Genomic DNA, 16,828 nt, shown 5'->3' with positions numbered 1-16,828 from the left:
AATCAAAAGTTAGGGGGCGCACTGAAATTATGGCAAGGGTTATTAGCCCCCTAACTTTTGATTGCAAAGTCTGACATTGACCCCCTTTTCAGGAGTTGACCTAGAGCCCACCAAGGTCATGCATATCAAGTTTGGTCAATGTCAGACCTTGCAATACACTGTAAGGCACTGTAAGGCTACTGTCCTGCCTCACTTCCAGTGATGAAGCTAAGCTATGCTAACGGAGCGTCTATTCCCAAAGCTAAAATGCACGCACAGAGACAAAAAAGGTATGTATCTTCTTGTCTAACTCCAGGGAAGATGTTAAATAAGCTAATTTCCCAAAATGTTGGAGTTCCCCTTTAAACAGGATGTGCCATAGAGGTTGTGCTAGACGTCCGTATTGCTTCCGGCCACTCGGTACATGTCCCGTGACTCTGGCTCATCACGCTACATAGCGATCGATTGCCAATAACTCGATAAACAACATGATTTGGACGTATATACCATTATACAAGCTGGAGATGGACCGGGTAAATCGCCATCCCATAATGATAGAATTTCTACTCTACGATGATCGCCCAACGGCGCGCGGAGACTGGGGTGAGTTTGAGCGTGTAACGTTACCGTCTTCGATACTAACTGCTATTATCAACATTTGACCCACATTAGATGATTGGTATAACGCTGCCCACAGAATTATAAACGCCCCCTCGCCCATCCGCCCATCAGATGACGTGTAGTAACTTCTAGAAGTACGTCTAGTTGGAATTTTTTATATCGCGCTGATTGCCATCAAACTGTATTTCATCATCAATATAATGCATTTGGGGCTATATATCACGTTCTGGAGAAAGCTGCAGAAAGAGATGAAAACATACTTATACATTAGACCATACTTTACTATGAATATGTGAATGAAAAAGTTTAACGTTGCTACACAATGAACAATACATATAGGACTTTGAATGGGCCCTAATAATGGCAATGTAGCAATAGAATTTAAAAAGTTATAGCCCTGCAAAGAAGGGGACTTTCTCCATAGACAAATAGCGCTGGCAATCTATGGTATATCATGAATTTAACCTTAGGCAGCCAAAGTGTTAACAATTGTGTATATTGAGCTGTACTGTATATTGTACCCATTCGGCAATCTGTTAATAAAGTTATCAATCAATCAATCAATGCATTTCCATAACGCTTTGTGTCGCCCATTCAGTCCACACTAGTAGCAGCTGCAGCTTTCATCTCTACAGTATATTTTCAAAAACATGAGGAAAAACGTTGCTTGAATTGTCTTTATTATGAAAACAAAAACAGGATGTTTGCTTATTCCCGTTTAAACTTTAAGGTTGGCTGTCGACGTCGTCGATGTACGGACTTGCTTTCTTCAAACCGGGTGGACAAAGTTTACAGACAAACGTTAGATTTTGTCCGTCTGAGTCAGTACCGACTTAAACGTTAAACTCTTTTAAATGCTCATACCCCGACGTCGTAGAGGTAGGATCTGACTCTGAGCGGGTGCTGCTCTCGACCTGCTGCTGTAGCTCTCGGCTTCTGCTCGCAGATTCCGCTGTTCCGGTCTGGTCTGTTTGTTGTGATGAGTCTGATGACGTAGCCAGGGGGTGACAGGCGCGTTGCCAGATCGGGTGGTTTTCCGCATACTTTTGTAGCCTGTTTACGGTGTGTTTTAACTGGGTTTTCGGCTGAAATGCATATGAAATCTGGCACACCTTTGAACGCCGTTATAATAGAGTGCTGAGAATGAACGCACGTTTGAACGCCGTTATACAGCGCTGATAATGAACGCGTTCTCAATAACGTTCATTTAGCGGATAATCAGTACGTTCAGTTCACGTTCGCCCAAAATACGAACGCGTTCATGAACGATCGTTCATTGAACGCGTTCAGGTACATCACTGCCCATTGCAACGTATTATTTTCCAGTTTGTTGTTCACTTTTGAATAAACCTCTGAAAGATTAATTCTACCTTTTATTATTGAAGATGATCAGATAAATGCAACAGCAGCCGTATGCTAGTAGCTAACTTCTGGCACGCTGTCCAGACACGTGATTGACTGTTTACATCCCACACCCTACTCGCGGACCCCTCACCCTCCTTCATGCCACTGTGTTATCACCTGAATCAGCCTCATTAGTCCACACTCTTTTAAACATAGGAAAGGCCTGGGACTAATTAATTTAAATGTAAGGAGTCTGGTAAAACAACTAAATATGGATCATCTGAAGATGCTGGTCCCTCAGATTGATTCTGATATTTTAGTGTTAACTGAATCACGTGACATCAGCTCCATTGATAAACTAGCAGAGTTACTCTCCCATTATTCAGACGTTGAGATGATTGTCTTTGGTGATTTGAATGTTAATTGGTTAAGTAATGCCTCCAACTACTTTAAGGAGGTTAGTGGTCATTTATATCTTCCTCCAACGGTTCAAGAGCGCCATCTGGTGGCCGATCGGAAGATCGCCCAAACCGGAAACCGGAAACGGAAACTGGTGCTCATTCCAATTCGGTCCGATCACTCGCTAATAGTCCCGGGACTCGAGCTAGACACAAGGGATAGCAATCCGTTACCAATAACTCGATAAACAACATGATTTGGACGTATATACTATTATACAACCTGGAGATGGATCGCATATTAAACATCCCATAATAGGAATATTTTTGCTCCACGCTCATCGCCCAACGCTACGAGGAAGCTACGGTGAGTTTCAGCATTTTTTTTTATCGTGTTCGATACAAACTGCTCTAATGATCATATCACCCACACTAGATGAATCATCTAACGTTGGCCACGGAATTATAAACGACCCCCCCCCCCCCCATCCGGTCAACATCAGATGATAAGTAGTAACTTCTAGAAGCACGTCCATTTGAAATTTTTTATCTCGCGCCGATCGCTATCAAACTGTATACAATCATCAATATAATGCATTTAGGGCTATAAATCACGTTCTGCAGAAAGCTGCAGAAAACGATAAAAACATTTATACTTTAGACCGTATTTTAGTATGAATATGTGAATGAAAAAGTATAACGTTGCTACACCCTGAACAATAGATACTTGATGTTGAATGGGCCATAGTAATGTCAATTTAGCAATAAAATTTAAAAAGTTATAGCCCTGCAAAGAAGGGGAACTTCTCCATAGACAAATAGAGCTGGCAGAGGATGGTATAATGATGTACATAAGCCTGGCGAAGAAAGTGTTAAAGTCAACATTTCCATACTTGTTTCCATGCAGTCCAAACAGCTCTTCTCTTGGTCCAGCTGTGACGGTTTCATGCAGTCCACCAAACAGACAGACGGTTCTCTCAAACCAAGGTGTGAGAGGCTATGAGGGGTGGTCATATTCAGACCAATCTTGGGGGAAAGTAAGGAAAGAAATATCAGTACATTTTACATTAATCCTAACAAAACAAATATCTAACTTTTCCGTTGAAATTCATCAAATCAAATTTATTTGTAAGGCCCGACAACACACGTTAATGTCCCCATGGGCCGGACACATCTTCTTTAACACATCGAGTCCCGGGAAGTGCATAGGCCATGCCACCCATTAACCCCATGTAATCACTCACCTTGTTTGTAGAGCTAAACCTATATTTTATATTATAGCTATGGATCTAATAGGGCTGGGCGATATAACGATAAATATCGCGATATATTTTAATAATCGATATCGAATATCGAAATAAAAAAAAAATCTAAAAATCGTTTTTTTTTATTTTTTTATTTATTTTTTTGACCTGCAACAGGGCTGTTTTAAAACCAGAGACAGTGGACAGACTTGTCTTTCTTGCCTGCAACTTAAAGTAATGGCTTTGCTTGTCCAAATGACAATACTGACCAAATTGAGATTTATTTTTCTCTTGTCCATTTATTTTGTTTGCTTTCTAATTTAAAATACAGTTTGAAACCGTCTGTACACAGTAGGCTATGTGTGCTAGCATGTGTCCACCAAAAAAGTGCCAAAAGATCGAAAATAAACTAGCAGAGCCAGAACTGTTCAACTCCCCTGGAGCCACAGCCAGCAGAGAAGCCGGTTTACTTTCGCTTTTAAACCAGCTGCAGCCTGAGAACTGGAGTGTGAGGGGATGTAACACTAAAGATGGCGGCAATGACAAAGAATTGCTGCAAAATAAACATACATCTGTTGTTAAAAAAAAATAAAAAATGTAATACTTATAACAATTCGATAATTATCGATAGAGAAATATGATAACATTATCATATCGTTATCGCGATATGATTTTTTTCCATATCGCCCAGCCCTAGGATCTAATAACGCGGTCGATTGTCAGTGGGTTTTTTACGGTCAACGTGCAAAAAAACTGATTATTTTTTCATCCATACATTTCCGTTTTATACCGTGGTGAATATGAGTATAGTTGTAGAGTGATCCTGTGTAATCCCAGGGAACTCCGTCAAACAGCCTTTACGTTGCCATTTCTTGCCTGATTATCAAATCATCCTGAAATCAACGCTAGATTATCGGTATTATGTTTCATCATGAATGCACGAAAGGGGACGGGGGAAAACCGGTCCTCCGTGCTTTTATCGCAGCCAACGGCACATACACACACACAGGCTGCGATCGCGTGAAAAAATTATCGGATCAAGTAGGGGTGTAACCAGGGAACAAAATAAGTACCCGCCAACCGCCAATGGCGGGCAGATTTAAGGTTTGGCGACTAACAATGAGAGGTCTGCCCGCCACCTGGCGTGTAGTTCATATCGATAAAATCGTTATTTTGAAAATCCTGTGCGGGTCTCATTTCCGCCCCAAGCGCAGCTCCAGTCATAATATCTTTTTTTTTGATCAAATTTTTTTTATTATTAATTACATGAAACAGGACAACACAATAACCACAGTAACAAAAAACATAACTTCACAGGAGAATAACAAACAATAATAATACAGAATAATAAATTATAAAGACAAAAAGAAAAAGAAACAGCGTCCAACCTATCAAATATAGATGGCTACTTCAATAACAAAAAGGGTCTTCAAAACATGGCAACCTTTCCCCACCTTTACAAAGTGGAGTGACTTAAAAGATTGTTTAAGAGAGTGTTGCCGCAGATTTACTGTAGATAGCCTAGATCCCTTACACATGTTCAAGACTGCCAAACTCGCAGAAGGTAAAGTGTAAGAAGAAAGAAATTCTTCCTCCAAGTTGGTTGACAGGTCAATCAGTCTGCCAATATTAGTCCCTTGGGGAGATGGCATGTGAATTGACATATAGCGCAGAATAGCTAAATGCCAACCCCCCCTAAAATCCCCCCAGTCAAAGTTAAGAAGGACAAGACAAAAAACAAGACAGACAAGACATTTCCTCCTCCCCCTCCCCAGAGACCGCCGGACCCCCCCGATCAAGCGCCCCAACCCCGCTCAGCCGCACACTGCGGTCTTTACCTTCTCAGCTGCTGCGAACCACAGGTCAATTCCAGCCTGCCCTACCCAGATCACCCGGGCCGTGGATATCTCAAGATAAATCACATCCAATAGAGTTAGGGACCAGTTAATCATTGTAAGCTTCTCAGGCTCCTTCCATCTCATTGCTATTAGCTTCTTCGCTGCTGTGACGCCCGCTAGGACAACCCTTTTCAGTTGTACGGGCGCGGGTAGTGTCGTTATATCGTTCAGGAGTAGCGTAACAGCTGTGAATGGGATAGTTAAGCCACACAGATCTGAAAGTTTGTCCGTTATTGACCTCCAGAAGCGGGCCACTGGTGGGCAATCCCAATACATATGCATATAAGTGCCAGTGGCCTTTTGAGAGCACAAAGTGCACCGAGAGTCGGTTATCAGTCCCATAGCATATAGCTTCCTAGGTGTAAGATAGGTCCTATGAATATAATTAAAATTAATTTGCTGGTGATTGGGGTTGCGGGAAGATAATGCCACATTTGCCCAAACATCATCCCAGTCAAACTCGGGGTCCAACTCCGGGATATCCACACGCCAGATTGTATCCAATGATACATTTTTATACGTGGATTGAATTAAGAGCGTATAAAAGTCGGAGACAAACCCTCTGGATGTCGTCCTGTCCACTATGAGCCTGAGGAAGGGGTGTGGGTGCAAGGCCTGAGCCCACGGTACGCCATGCGCCCTCAGTGCTGACCTTAGTTGAAGGTAAAGAAAGAAGGACTCGCCGGGAAGATCATAAAATTCTCTTAAGTCCTGAAACGCACGGAGGCCGTTCTTATCATAAATATCCTCCAGAGTATGCACTCCCCTCCTTTGCCATTGAGGAATATTAACCGGCTTGTGTCCAACAAGTAATTGCTGGTTATTAAAAATTGGAGAGTCCAGGTGCCATGGGCATTTAACCCCACACGACCTCTGTACATTACGCCACGTTTGGATCACGTGAGTTATGATCGGTCCATACCTCAGCCGGCATTTCGAAATAGAGACAGTGGAGTACACTACATCCTGCAATCTTAGCGGAGATACCGCCGCCGCTTCTAAGGAGCGCCACGATACAGCCTCTACAGGGTCTAGCCAGCACATCAGAGGTCTCAGTGAAAAGGACCAAAAATAAAGTTTAAAATCAGGGATTGCGAGGCCCCCATCTTGTTTTCTACGTTGAGTAGTAGCCCTTTTGATTCTCGGGCGTTTGTTATTCCAGATAAACTTAGACACCATCAATTGTACCTTGCGCCAGTGGTCTATTGGAGGGGGCAGGGGGAGCATTGAGCTAATAAAATTTATCCTAGGCAGGATGTTCATTTTGATTATGGAAGCCCGGGCTTGTAAGGAGTTAGGAAGGGACGACCACCTGTCTAGATCCTGGCGTATTTTATCATAAGTACCCGTGAAGTTGTACTTAGTAGTTTGGTTCAGCGTGGGGAATATCTCTATGCCCAAGTATTTAAAATGTTCTACTAGGATATCAGCTGGTAGTCGTACCGCCTTGGCCAGTTCATTAAGAGGTAGGCAGGCTGATTTGTTCCTGTTAATCTTAAAGCCTGACAATTTACCAAAGTCGTCGATTATCCTCAATAATTTTGTGGCCGACCGGGAGGGGTCGTCCATGAAAATCAGCAGGTCATCCGCATAGAGAGCAATTTTGTGTGGAGTATTATTGACCATTATGGGGACGATGTCCTCTGATTGCCTAATAAATTGGGCCAAAGGTTCGAGGGAAAGCGCGAACAGTCCTGGGCTCAGAGGACAACCCTGTCTAGAAGATCTGGAGACTGGAAAGAGTGTGGAACAGTTTTTGCCTGTCAGTATCATCGCAGACGGCGAGGCATACAGGACTTTAATCATATGAATAAAACTCTTCCCAAGACCCATGACCTCAAGTACCTTCCACAGGTATGACCACTCAAGTCTGTCAAATGCCTTCATGGCATCCAAAGACAGAACTGTGGATGGAGTTGTATTGTCTTTACTGTTATCGATTACATGCAACAGCCTCCTAAGATTATCTGCAGCCAGACGCCCCGGGATAAAACCAGTTTGATCGCAGTGTACCAATACAGACATAAATCTCTGCAGGCGACGGGCCAGCACCTTGGCGAAACACTTTTAAATCGGCCCCGAGAAGACTCAAGGGTCTATAGCTACCACAATCATTGGGATCTTTGTCCTTCTTGAGAAGTAAAGAAATCAACGCCATATTGACATCTCTTGAGAACTCCCCTTGTTCGATAGCGTGATTGATCATATCGAGCATCAATGGACCCAGTTGGTCCCAGAAAGCTAAATACACTTCGGGTGGAATACCATCCCAGCCTGGTGCCTTACCCCTCTGCATTTCAACAATCGTCTCCCTCAATTCCACGAGAGTAATCGGTCTCCCCAGTTCCTTGGCCTCTTCCTCAGAAATGTGGGGTATCTCAAGCCCGCCAATGAACGATTCAAATTTAGAGTCATCAAGATTACCCTCTGAGCTATATAACTGTGAGTAAAACTCTTTAAAAGTGTCATTGATCTTTTTCGAATCAGTAGTGACTGCACCCTGGCTCGTCCTAATCGAGGGGATATCCGAGAAATGATCATTTGAGCGTATTTTCATTGCCAATAGATGGCTAGGTCTGGAGCCGTGAAAATAGTAATTTTGTCTTGTCCTATGTATCAAGAACTCAGACTGTTGTTTAAGTATGGAGTTTATTTCTTTTTTGACTATCTTACGTTGTGTGTTTAGTCGTTCATTATAGTTAGTTTGCAAGGATGCGTATAGGTCCGCATATAATGATTCCAGTCCTTCTAGCTTTTTTGACCGGGATTTTCGCAAATTGGAGGCAAATAGTGTGACATGACCCCTGATAAATCCTTTCAATGCGTTCCACAGGACCCTAGGGTCTTCTACTGTGCCAACGTTGATCTGCAAAAATTCAGCTAGTTTACTCCTGAACTCAGAACAGAAGTCATCGTTCTTTAGCAAGGTCGAATTAAAACGCCATCTGGGAGCTCTTGCGGAGAGCCTGCCAAAGGTTGCCGTAAGGAAAATCCCCTTGTGGTCTGAGAGAGCCAAGGGAACCAATGAGACATCGAAACTATCAAACATATTAGGGGACGCGAATGCATAGTCAATTCGAGAGAAGCTTTTGTGTCTGGCTGACAGGTGAGTAATCTTTGAGGGTGGGGTTGGATAAGCGCCAAAGGTCTGTGAGCCCCGTGTCCTTGGCCCATATCCTAAGGGCCTTAGAGGCCCGTTTTTGGTCGCTCGTTTCAGAGGGCCCGGACCTATCCATCTCCGCATCCCAGCACGCATTAAAATCGCCACCCACAATGAGAGCGTATCCATTAAGTTCCAACATATTCTTCGTGATTGTATTATAGAATGCTGAATCAAATGTGTTAGGAGCATACAATGCTATTATAGCCATCTTCCTATGCAAGAATTCAACTTTTGCTATAGTAATCCTTCCCTCCGTGTCCGACCATACATCCAAGACTTTGATATCAAGGTTACGTCTTGTAACTATGACTACTCCTTTCGTCTTATCATCGGCTGAGGATGAGGAGATAACGTGATATTGCCGATTTGCCAGTCTTGACACGTCACCTACCAATAAATGCGTCTCACTAAGGAGAGCAAGGTCAATATTTCTCCTCTTCAATAGCCAAAGGACACTGGCACGCTTGTGTGGGGCGTTAAGCCCTCCTGCGTTCCAAATTAAAATATTCAATTTAGCCATGGTCGAGCTCGTCTAAATGCGTAGAGAACATACCAGTGCAGCCAGGCTGAGTACAGAGGCGCTGATCCAGGCGGGCCCAGACGGTCAATCCCAGGAGTTCAGAGGAGGAACAATTACACACATATAAGACAACAGTACATAAAACACATAAAAATACCACCCCAGCTACAACCCCCCCTCCTTCTACTCTAAACCCTAACCCACCCGTCCTATTATAAGCCCCCCTATACCCACTCTCCAATCCCCACCCTATGCCCCATCCACTGAGGATGGTCATCTTCCTATCACTTCCCACTAGAGACATGGATCCAATAAGACGCTCCCCACTCCAACCCCCCTCTAGATAAACCCCTGAGTAAACCCCCACTAGTCCAATAAACACAAATAATAATAAAAATAAAATTCAATAAAGATATCGGTCGAAAACCACCTGAGCCCTGGCCCCAACATAAGACAACCATAATGGTAAAAATAGCCATTATTAAATAATAACTCCACATCAACCTGCAACCATCTATTTCCGAATCTGCGCTTCAACGTCGCAATGTTATAGCCCAAATGGGTACAGGAAAATTCAAAACAAAATTAAATTAAAGCATCCCAGCCGATAGTCTAAGGCAAGATCGGGTCACAGGTTAATTGTGCAAAATTGTGTGAACAATGTCAATTAAACAATGACAATAATAAGAAAGGGAAAAAAGGGGTTATGGTTAAAGTGCACCCCTGAAGCAGTCCCTCTGATCAGGCACAACGGCTGAAATGACATAACCTATGTAAGAATCGACAATAATAGGAAAAGGAAAAAGAGGGTTATGGCTAAAGTGCAAGCAAAGTTAAACCTGACCCAGCCTGTTATCACATATTTATGTATATTCGTTCGAGAGCCAACGTGAACCTTGGCCCTAACATGACAGCTATAATGGAAAAATTTGCCATTATTATATAATTACTCAACATCAACCCTGTGACCATCTACCTCGTAGTCTGCATATTAATGTTGCAACGTTATAGTATAAATGGATAAAGGAAAATTCAAAACAAAATCAAAGCATATCAGCAGTTAGTCTAAGGTAGGATCAAATCACAGTTAAATTGCTCATTCAAATGCCATTAAAACAGCGACAATAATAGGAAAAGGAAAAAGAGGGTTATGGCTAAAGTGCAAGCAAAGCTAAACCTAAGCCAGCCTGTTATCACATATTTTATGTATATTCGGTCGAGAGCCAACGTGAGCCTTGGCCCTAACATGACCGCTATAATGGAAAAATTTGCCATTATTATATAATTACTCAACATCAACCCTGTAACCATCTACCTTGGAGTCTGCATATTAATGTCGCAACGTTATAGCACAAATGGATCACGGAAAATTCAAAACAAAATTAAGGCATATCAGCAGTTAGTCCAAGGTAGAATCGGATCACATTTAAATCGCGCATACAGATGACATAAAAACAGCGACAATAAGAAAAAAAAGGAAAAGAGGGTTATGGTTAAAGTGCAAGCCATATAACCATATAGCCATAAAGTGCAAGCCATACCCGACCAAACCTGTTATCATATATTGTATATGCATATTCAACCGACCTTGGCTTCTACTATTGGATCCCAAAGCTCAAAACAACCTGGATATAAAAATAAAAGCATACCAGAAGTTAGTTAAGGACCCGATCACTCTTGAATTGTGCAAACCAATGTCACTTTGAACAGCAACAGCAACCAAAATACGTAACCATTAACGGGTCTCGAATGTCTCAGCGCAGACGATAGACGAAGCCCGCTTAGCTAGCCCGAGGCTAGCGCGTAAGCTAGTGATGAATCCGGATAGCACGTTAGCCTATTATGTACATTGTTCAGCTAGCTCGTTAGCTTCCAAAGAGGCGATACACAAGTACGACCATGAGGTCAGCTTTAGCAAGTAAGTCATTGGGAAGCCCCGCTAGTAGGATGGGCAGTGGGCAGTTAGCATGTCTGGGCATGACAGCAAGTATTTGTGAATAGTCGACCTAATCAATGTGTATAGGCCCACACCGCCAAGTCACTCACCCGACATAGATATCAAGCAACAGTCTCGGGTATCCCCGCGAGATATTCCTTCGCTTTAGCCAACGACCAAAATGAACGCTGACCATCGACCTTCTCCAATACAGATAATTTCGCGGGAGCGAATAACATGGGCCTCAGGCCTAGTTTCCATAGCTTAGTCAGGACCACCTTGTATTCGCCTCTCTGTGCTTGAACCTCCGGCGTAAAGTCCTCGAAAATGGCCACTTTGTGATCGCCTAGCCTCAGATTACCCCTTCTGGTACGAGCCGACCGCATGATGAGTTCTCTCTGCTGAAGCCTGTTCAGCTTGACTATGATGGGCCTCGGCTCTTTGTTCACGCCGGGAGAAAACCTGCCCGCTCTGTAGGCCGACTCACAGACAGGAGGCGAAGGGAGGACGTCCGTCCCTAGTATTTTCTGCAGCAGTTCGGGCATGGTCTCAGAGAGACGGCCTTCACCGCTGGCCTCCGGTACTCCAACAATCCTGACGTTGTGGCGTCTATCCCGGGACTGCATCTCCTCCATTGCCGACTGTAGTTTGTTGACTTCAGCCTGCCTAGCCAGCAGGGCGGATTCGAGACCCGCCATCTTCTCGCACTGTAATGATACCTCCGTCGTTAGCATGGCTAGTTCGTTAGCATTAGCCGATGAGGCAGCGTGAATCGACTCCATCTTGTCTGTCAGCGGGACCACCGCCAGCCGTATCTCTTCCGATATCTCACGACGGAGGTTGACACAAAAATCCGCCAACACTTTCTTCTGTGTTTCAGCGACGCGTGCCTCAGAGTCTGCGTGTAGCTTGGTCATGACCAAGAGCACAGCTTCGCTTATTTCCCCGACACCGGACGACGATGCGGCCAGGCCTGGTGGTGGTGGTTTGCTGGATGGGGTGCTCATGGCTCTGGTTTCCACTCCCGTCATCGCAGAAAGTCGAAAAAAGTCGACGACAGTATACTAAACACGACGACCTAGCAAACAGATAAAAAACAAATAAAAATAAAATAAAGACTAATGGGGAGAAACGTATATTCAGCACGGTAGAAGGGAGCTCATGTGAAACACGTCTACTCCATGATCGCTCAGCTCCGCCCCCCTCCAGTCATAATATCTATGGCTCCGGCAGCTAGCAACGTTCGGTTCATATGATACTCTTATTTTTAAAAAACCCGTGGCAACCGGTTCCTAATTGTAACATACAAAACAGGTCTGTGTAGCAACACGAGCGTGACGAGCCCATAGCTTACAGGACAGGGGCCCGGGGAGGGAGGGAGGGAGGTGTGTGTGTGCGTGTGTGTGTGTGTCAGAGAAGTCAGAGGAATAACGACCTGTTGAATGCAACTACGGTTCAATAGATTAAATTAGTTTAAGATATTGAACTGTAGTTACATTCAACAGGTCGTTATTCAATAGATTAAATTAGTTTAAGAATAAAAAAATAAATACATTTTAAGAGAATCTCAAATACATAATTTTATTTAAGTGTAGGCTATGTTTTATTTTTTACAGTTTTTGTATTTTTCTGACATGGGGGCTCAACAATAAATGACAATCAGAAATGTCAAGTTGCATGTTGTTATTCTAACCAGCTTAGTTCTGTTGCATTTCCAATTTATTTATTTAAATTATAAATTGATCAGGAACCGATAAGGGAATCGAATCGATAAGCAGAATCGATAATGGAATCGTATCGATAAAATCCTATCAATTCCCATCCCTAGTGGCAACTCCGCAAGTCATATCAGGCCCAGTCCGTGCTTCTGCTCGCATTAAAGCAGAGCAGGGCTATACAGCAGTGCGCCTATTTTGCGAGCTGAAATAAGTCTGTGCCGTGTTTTTTTTCTCTCACAACGGGTCAAATGCATCCAACATGCGTTGCATCGTCGCCATTCCTTTATGCCCACATCGCCCGAAATGAACGTTACGTTAGCGTAAGCTAACAAGCTAATCCTGATCAGAGGCAGAGGCGCAGAGCCATAGAGAACAGCAGACAGTGTGGACTGGGGAAAGGGAAATGGGGGGGGGGGGGGGGGGATGGGGGCACGCTCCCTTTCTCTGTGTGTGTGCGTGCGTTTGGAAAGACGATGAAGTCTCGAGTCAGGACTCAGGACAGGAGTATATTATAGTAAACTGAGGATTACTGAGGATGGACAGATAATGTTGATATTCAAATATAAAAAAGTTTCGAGAGGAGTGGAAGTTTGAAGACAGACTAGACTACAATATGATGCGGGAGTGGTGAGTTGAAACACTGTGTGTGTGTGTGTGTGTGTCCCGACCCCACTTCTATGTTTCAATAAATTATTTGCATTTAAAACTATTAACGCTGACTCATTCCTTCAGTCCACTCAAAATTATGCTAATATTCCTTATGTTTTTTATGATATTAATTGAAAATAGCATATGAGAGTATTAAATAGTAATAATAACACATGGCGATATACTAAAAAGCTATTTATAATTTTTGGCTGGTAAAAAATCTGCCTGGCTGGTCGTTTTTAAAATCGACCAGCCAAATGGCTGGTAAGTCAAAAAGTTTATTTTGTTCCCTGGGTGTAACGATGCATCGATTAATCGAAATGCATCGATCCTAATGTGTTCGATTCGATGCATCGATTTGAATATGTTAGAATCGATTATAATCAAAAATATATTAAATAATTTAAAAAAAAATTTACCTATAGTCCATTCATGCTCCCCCAGCCACATTTGTGTATTCAACATTTTTGGGGGAATTAACTGATAGAAAATGTATCGGAAATGTATCAAAAATTCATCGAATAGTGGTCAAATGAGATTTCATGATGCATTGAATCATTGCCTGAAGAATCGTAATCGAATCGTTGTGAGGTCGAATCGTTACACCCCTAGGATCAACGCAAGATTGATAATATATAGTCCTTACCTTGTCTATGATGTACTGCAAAAAGAATAATCCAATTATCTGATCGCCATTCCAAATACTGGTTGCGATAGTGTGTCCCACGTTTACCACCAAAGAAAATGAACGGTGGAGCCTCGTCGATGCATCATTATGAGCGCTTGCCTTGCTGGAGTGTTTAGACCCTGCCTGCACGCTGCAGCTCGGCCAGGAAAACAATAGTTGCAATCAGGGGGCGAAACTAGAGAGCGCCACCCGCCATTTGCGCTCAGTTTATACGTTTGGCGCCTCCCACTATGAGGTCTGCCCGCCGTGTGGCGGCCAATCAAATGGTCATGTGAAAACCGAAAATCATGATCCAATTCTGAGCGGAGTTCTCACTCGCTGTCTGAGCACACTCGCGCATTGCTGCTCCTAAACCTCCCCTACCTGTTTCTGTATGCTGCATGTAAACACACAGTCACCGTGACTGACGTTAGTCTAGTCAGAGAGACCTCCGTGAGCTGATGTTAGCTACTGTTACAAAATGACCCAGTCAACTATTCACTTTTAGTTTAATACATGAGGCATTGTGTAACGTTATCCAGCTGATAGCTCCCGACATCAACAACTGTTGCAGCAAGTGTCCAGTTACATCACATCAGCATGCGGGCTGCTGACTAGGGTCCAGGTGCAGCGCAGGAGAATCCTTTCATGCTGAATGTAAGAGTTTAGGGTCCAGCTGTAGCGCCGGAGAATCCTTGCTGGAGCTGGAGGCCACTCGAGTATACACACAGACAGTGGAGCTGTTTGCAGACAGCGAGGTGGCGATGTCTCGCAGATAATACAACTACAAGTATGATTATATAATATATATATTTAATTTAAAAAAAAAAATATATAAAATACTTTTTTTTTTTTAATCAAAAAAAAGTTGGCAGGTAAGAAATCTGCTTGGCGGGTAGATTCTTCCCATCTACCCGCCACTGGCCGGTGAGTCAAAAAGTTAATTTCGCTCCCTGGTTGCAATAGTTGCCGCAAGGCGTTAGGCGGCAGTATCGCACCGTTGCGGTCTCAGACAGAGTGCAACACAGTCCTACACCATAGCAGGATGAATTATGAATCGAAATAGCGAATAAAAGAAATAACGATCATAATAACGAGTATACTCGTTGTTGGCAGCCAACGATTGGTGGGCTATAACGAGTTAACTCGTTCTTGGCGGCCATTGTGTTAAACAAATCAAGAAGAAACATCACAATAAATCAAGAACTAGGGATGCCCCGATCGATCGGCCACCGATCGTTATCGGCCGATACTCAGTATAAATATGCAATCTGTGAATTCCGATAATTAGTCATATTCGCCGATAGCGGAAACCGATCAAGCGAAGCTCTCACTCGCTGTCTGTCTCAGACACACACGACCTGCAAACTGCCGCTGCTCCTCCTCCCTAGCCCCGCCCGCCCCCGTGTAGAGTTTGTAAACAAAGAGGTGCGGCTCCTCTGCTCGAGTCTGTAGTGCACTGCATTCGACCTGCGCTAACGTTAGCTACCTAGCTATCGTTACTGTTTAAACAAAATTACCCAGTCAACTATTCACGTTTAGTAGGCATTGTCTAACGGTATTTAGCCGGCTAGCTACCGATAGCTCCTGATATCAACAAATTATCCAGAAAGTCTAGTAGTTCATGTTCATACCTCAGTTAGCTTGCGTTAGCTGACGTTCGTTTAAACGAAATGTCCCATTGAACTAAAGTTCTGTCTTAACGTCATCTAGCCGGCTAGCAGTAGCTACAGATAGCTCTTGATATCAATGTCTTATAACATTGATTTAATGCGTATTCGAGCTGAGGGCTTGCTGAATGTGAAACGACCAAAGCACTTAACGTTACCAATGGGGTCCCGCTGCAGCGCCGGAGAATCCTTTTGAGCTGGGCTACTAGAGTACACACAGACAGTGGAGCTGTTTGCAGATAGTGAGCATTTTGACTTGTTGCGTGGTGGCGATGTCTCGCAGTCGCAGATAATACAAGTACAAGTCTAATTATATAATATATATATTTTATAAAAAATAAATAAAAAAAAACTTTTTATATAAAATAATTTTTAATTTCTTTTTAATCAAAAACAATCGGTATCGGATCGGTATCGGCCGATATGGATCACGACGATCGGTGATCGGTATCGGTGGCAAAAAACGTGATCGGGGCATCCCTATCAAGAACAAAACACCATGAAATCCAAATTAAAATGTAAAATAAATAAATGAATGAATGCAACACCCAGACAGGCCAGACATACCCCACGCGAAGGTAGGGAAAAACTCACTAAAAGCCTAGCAATAGGAAAAAAGCACCACAGGCAATGTGGAGGGGAGAAACCTTAGAAGGGCCGTTCAAGGGGGATCTCCTTTCTTAGATGTGGGCGATAGTAGTGTTGCTATAAAATAGATGTGGGTGATAGTAGTGTTGCTATAAAACCGGCGAAACACAGAAAGCCAAGCAAGAACCACCAGTCCTTAACCAGCTATACAGGTAGCGCTCTTTTCCAAGGCTAACAAATTGGAGGCTGACGATGAAAGATTTTCAAAATAACTGAAAAACACATGGGTGTATATAGACAGTAGGGCTCGAAGTTAAAAAAAAAAAAAAACAATGTAACCGTTTTGATGCATATCACAGCCCAGCCTACCCCACCTGTCGCGCCCCCGTACAGGGAGCCACATGTCCCTGCACCAGAATACTACGACGGGGACG

General features: G+C 43.3%; 1 long non-coding RNA gene across 1 annotated transcript in view; it reads right to left on the bottom strand.

Moving 5' to 3' along the window:
- LOC311224386 overlaps nt 1-16,828 on the bottom strand; it is a 38,367-nt gene that overhangs the window by 5,070 nt on the left and 16,469 nt on the right. The window contains exon 2 of the long non-coding RNA XR_014619437.1: nt 3,236-3,368. This is a non-coding gene — a long non-coding RNA (uncharacterized lncRNA). The remainder of the gene's footprint in view (nt 1-3,235; nt 3,369-16,828) is intronic.

This window comes from Notolepis coatsorum, assembly GCF_963971535.1.
Source record: "Notolepis coatsorum genome assembly, chromosome: 2".
Classification (NCBI taxonomy): domain Eukaryota; kingdom Metazoa; phylum Chordata; class Actinopteri; order Aulopiformes; family Paralepididae; genus Notolepis; species Notolepis coatsorum.
Note: the sequence above shows the minus strand (reverse complement) of the source record. Positions and strands in the feature narration are given on the sequence as shown.